General features: G+C 33.6%; 1 non-coding gene across 1 annotated transcript; it reads left to right on the forward strand.

Moving 5' to 3' along the window:
- Nucleotides 1–603: 603 nt before the first annotated feature.
- Nucleotides 604–675, forward strand: TRNAQ-UUG. Its single transcript has one exon. It is a non-coding gene; the product is annotated as a tRNA-Gln (tRNA).
- Nucleotides 676–5400: the final 4725 nt, after the last annotated feature.

Below are 5400 nucleotides of genomic sequence, written 5' to 3' on the forward strand. Positions count from 1 at the left end.
GAAAAGAAATAAGAATAATTACCAATTCCAAACCTTATTCCAAAGTCCTCCACTAGACCACAATTTCTTTGAGCTAGACACACAAAATTAGGGGTTAAATTTAGGAAACTTATGATTTTTATATTATCAAGAGTTTAATTGAGCTAGGTCGATTCAATCTAGTGGTCCCAAGAATTGAACCGAACCAAACCAACTAGTTAGTAACATGATTTAGTGGAAGAATTTTCACGCAAAGTAGAAGCAATAATGGAGGGATTGAATAATATAGTTTTCACCCCTGGTTTCTCGAAGGAATATTGAAATAATATAGTTTTCATGTTAAGTTTTGCATGGAAGAAAGAAAGACTGGGATGTAAAGTATTATTTCAATTTTTTTGTAATATAGAACAATATATAAATTAACTATAAGAAATATATAAAATTTGATGTTCTCTAAGAGCTTCCATCAACACTAGAGGGTTACTTCTGCAACCACTCTAAAGGTGCTCAAGATTACAACGAGTTAGATAAAATAGCTCTAGAACTTTGAATTCAATAACTTGAGTTTGACTCGTGGAATCTGCATAAAATAGGAAAACCATTCCAAAACAAAATTTTACAAGGGGTTCTATGGTGTAGTGATTAACACTTTGGACTTTGAATCCAACGACCTGGGTTCAACTCCTGGTAGGACCTTTAAGAAATCACCTTGATGCAAGATCCCAGAACAAGTAACGACAACCTAAGACATTTTTTAAAAAGGGTGTTACTTAGCATTCGATGCGAAAACACAAATTTACTTTGAGGCATAAGGAGGAATAACATGTTTGTGGTGCAGGGCGAAAACACAAATTTACTTTGGCATAAGGAGGAACAACATCATGTATTCAGCAAATTGTGGTTGGTAAGGGAGATAATAATTGAGATAATGGTTACTTCAGGCATGGACCCTAGCAACTTGTTAAGCATGATATTGGTGCATTAACCTAGGTATTTTCTTGGATTCTTGGTGATCTTAGGTTTATGCATAACGTCTTGGGTCAAGCTTGGAACTTATAAGTTCTTAGGAATAGCCCAGCATGATATTGTGCACATAGTATCTATTAGAGACCAAGGGTACATGTGGGGAAGCTATTATTTCATGGATACCACTTTAGTTATATCCTACCATGTAAAGTCATATGGATCATGATGAGCATTTTCTCCCATATCTTGGTTTCGAATAACTCCCAAACTTCATTACCTTTTATAACCTCTCGGGATAAAGATTCATACAACATTTCATAAAATAAGATCTACTGAAGTGTTTCATAGCATTTGAAGGTCATCTAGGTCATGAAACGAAGGTAAATTACCTTAGTGGCATTATAGTCATTTTACATTGTTTCTTGGTTTACCTACTTATCCTTATCCAATGACCACCAAATTTCATATCTAACCTTAACATGCTATAATATGCTCAGTATTAAAATATGATAGGCAGCGGAGCTCATATAGTGGGTTATTTTAATGTTACTTAAATCTAGAACTATTTGATCGGCTCAGGGTCTTAACTCACGGTTCTTTGGGTTTTTCTTTCATATATCCTTAATTCATACTTGGTTTAGGGTTCATATGAAAATCCAAACGAATTCTACAAGTATTTCTTAACAAAGAGTCCAAGGGGGCTACTTACCTCGTCGTCAACGTTTGGGACCTCCATTCTTGAGCTTCAAGTATCTAAATTACTTCAAATTTCCTTCCACATACTCCTTATTGTATCTAGTTTATGAAACCATAATGTTTTTCTTGAGAATCGGTCTGAAATGGGGTTAAAATTGAGAAAACCAGAGAAAAGATCAAATTTTGAGTTGACTTGGACAGTTCAGTTGAACTGGCCGTATCATCGTTTTCTTCCTCTGAACAGGTAGAAGATGCGCATTTTTCGCCTCGCCACCATCTGAAACTCGGCCTGTACAACCACATTTATAGCGTTTTTCTCCTCGATTTCTTCGTGAAACTTAAAGATGGATGTTACAAGAAAGGGCTAGGGATTTATTTGATACCTTCTTGTGGAACGTAGCCTAAGATATTCGCTTCCAAAGTTCATCCAAAATCTGATTTATCGCTAGAGATAAAACAAATGATTTCTTATTGGGTAGCCGATTCTAGGGGTTTCAAGGCCCTATTTCTTCATTGAACCACTTCCATATCCTTTTTTCAGGCTAAAGAAATTAGATTGGAGGAACGTCTTTAAGTGTAGGACCTTAATTTCCAGAAATCGTTCTCGGTATGCAACTCACTCTAAACGCCAGATTTTCAATCTCGTCGGTAGCTTGTTCTACAACGTTTCAGCTCTCGATTCCTTCATCAAGTTTACTCAACTTCTTCCTCTGAAGCTAGAGGAATCCTTAATTTGAATGAAAAGAGATCATAGATAGGAATTCGACTCTTATCCCCAATTTAATTTCGAAACCTATTTCCTTCCATTCGGCATGCTCTCGAGGTTATTTTTTTTCGAGGTCTTCTATGGAAGCATTCATTGGATGTGCAGAAACTAATTGGAATCATTCTTGCTCAATGAGTCATCATGTATCCTCGGATTGGATTTTCAAGTTTCGATTGAAGTTCTTAAATGGTAGATTGAATTGGGGGAATGGCTTCTGGGTACTTTCAACACTCTATTTCTTCATAGAACTTGTGGGTAATCTTGTTGAGAAACTGTAGGAATATGTTTGAAGAGAAATGATGGAGGATTGCTCCCGAATTTAGAAGAAATCTGAGAGTAGGAAACTCATAATCTAAACGCTTATTTCCTTCGATTGGGGGATCAACCTTTCACAATTCTTATTTCGTATTGTTGCTCATACTTCAGACTTTATAGGAGGAGCTTAAACCGGCATTGAGAGCTCCAGATTCTTCATTATTTAGAAGTTTGAAGAGAAATGGTGTAGGATTGCCCTCAAATTTGGAAGAAATCTGAGAGTAGGAGACCCATAATCTAAACACTTATTGCCTATGATTGGAGGATCGACCTTTCTCGATTCTTATTCCATAGTGTTGCTACAACTTTAGACTTTATAGAAGAATCTTAAACCGAACTTGAGAGCTCCAGAATCTTCATTATTTAGAGATCGAACTTTTTGGATAATTTTTCGGAGATATCAACTCTGATATTCGCCTTACCGACTTAGGCTTTGAATACTAGTCGTTGGATGTGATGATCCGTGCGTGTTCGTTCTAGATCATATCAAATTTTGGAGGAGATCCGACGGTTGAGATTTGAGTTCGAAGGATTTTTCTCAGATGGGCATGGTAGATGCTCTGATTCTAATTATAGTGGCATCTCTGTAATTATCCATTCTTCCAGGGGTATTTTGGTCATTTTCCACTTTTTGAATATTTTATTATTATTTTTCTCAAAAAATCCATAATTTTTCTATAAATTCCTCATCCCTTTTTGATCATTTCCCCCTTATTTTGAATCTTGAGATTCCTTCTAGAGAAGAAATTACAAATTACGAAAGATTTTTGATAATTGATAAAATGACTTTTTTTCCCTTTTCATTTACTTTTTTCTTTCAAATCCTTTTTCAAAAGGCCTTTTAACTCCTTCAAATCACTTATTAGTATACTCACTTGACTAAGTCCCTCCTTGGTCTTTAATTTTTTTCCTTTCTATCCTTTAGGTCTTTCATGAGTGGCTTATTCTTATGGGAGCTAATTTCCTTCATTTTTGGGTGTTACATACACATACTCGTTACAAACACAAAATAAAAGCAGACTCAAAAGAACAAAAAATACTAGATTAAAAACAAAGGTTAGTCCAAGGCTCACACTCCAAAGTCCGCTCTTAGTTACTTGAAAAAAAAATGATAAACATGGAGTGAGTAAAACTTAGTAAGTAGCCTACTAGTAGGTTCTTAATCGCGTGCTTAAGCTAGGATATTACTTCTTGATATGTTTTCAAGATCTTATACAGATCTTGAAAACCTTCCCCTAAAATAACCTTCAGTTTTCTCCTCATGAACACAATTCTCTCCATCCTTCTTTTTTTAAACCATTTTTGAAAGTTAAAAAGTAGTTTTGAAGCTTTTTTTTTTTTTTGAAAATTCAACGGTATTTAAAAAAAAAAAAATATGAGTATTTTTTTTTATAAAGTTCAAAGTTCAATGGTATTTTTATTAATTTCGCTTATAATTTTTTTAAAAATACAAATTTTTGTTGCTTAAGTTGATATTAATTTTATTAAAATACATAACACCACATCAAAATTAATTTATTTCGAATAAAATTAAAACTAAAAAATCAATTTATTTTAAACTAAAAAATTAATTTATTTTAAAACTAAAAAGTATACTTGGTTTGACTAAAACATCCTTTATCCCAACTATAAAGAATTTAATTCCAAGCTCTCTTCTAATAGACAAACGATTTATTAACTCTGTTGCAAGATTTCACTTCATCAATTTAAGTATCGTTCACTATAAATATCGAATTTTAAAGTATTCCTCGGCAGAGTAAATCTGTTGAAACTATCTATCAAAGGTGTTCCATAATGAGTTGTGGAGAAGTGTTTCCTTCAATTCTAATTTCAATAAAAGATGTCAATGACAAAAAAAGTGCAAGAGGCTAGAAGGTTTGTAGTGGAAGAAAATAACAAAGAGTCATGGACATCGTTTCGTTTACAAGCTATATCATGCGTCTTATTCATGGATACTTAAATCTCATTGAATTGGTGCGCCTTTCACTTCAGAGATATTTGTGTCTTAAACCGAGCTCTTTGCAATAGTGAACTTATTAAAAACTCTTTGCTTGCTGCAACATTTGCTTGACATAATTGGACCAAAGGACGGTATGTACGATTATAGTTCACTGTATTGGTCTCCAATCATGAAGTGTGACGTCGGATCTTTGTGCATACCATATTCATTAACTATAACATGACAAGAAATTTTTTATGTTTTGATTGGGCATGCCATATTCTGTTGTTCTTTTATATATTTAGTTACTGATGATTAAAGCAAAGAAGTATAGAAATGGTTTCCAACCAACCCTTCCTTTATAGTTAGTTCGATGAATGAGTTTTTGTTATCATTTTATCGTTAACCCTTCCGCTCGATTTTGTTTTATGATATCATACAGGAAATGAGAAGAGAAGCGACCTTACTTGGACCAAATTATATACTGTTTGATAATTATTGTTGATAACAAAGATAAATTGAATTATAAGCATTTTAAGTTCAAAAGTAACAAATTACTTGTACACTTCATATTCTTTATATAGCGATAAGGAAGGGAGGGATATAAAAGATACTCATAATATCATTATGACTATGCCATATTTCATTAATAAAAGAGAGTAATACACCCACAAACACACACACATATTTCGAGAGAGAGAGAGGGCTTATATAAGTAGAGATAGTATTCTAGTAGTTT

The sequence above is a fragment of the Cucurbita maxima genome, unplaced genomic scaffold (assembly GCF_002738345.1).
Source record: "Cucurbita maxima cultivar Rimu unplaced genomic scaffold, Cmax_1.0 Cma_Scf00096, whole genome shotgun sequence".
In the NCBI taxonomy this organism is placed as follows: Eukaryota; Viridiplantae; Streptophyta; class Magnoliopsida; order Cucurbitales; family Cucurbitaceae; genus Cucurbita; species Cucurbita maxima.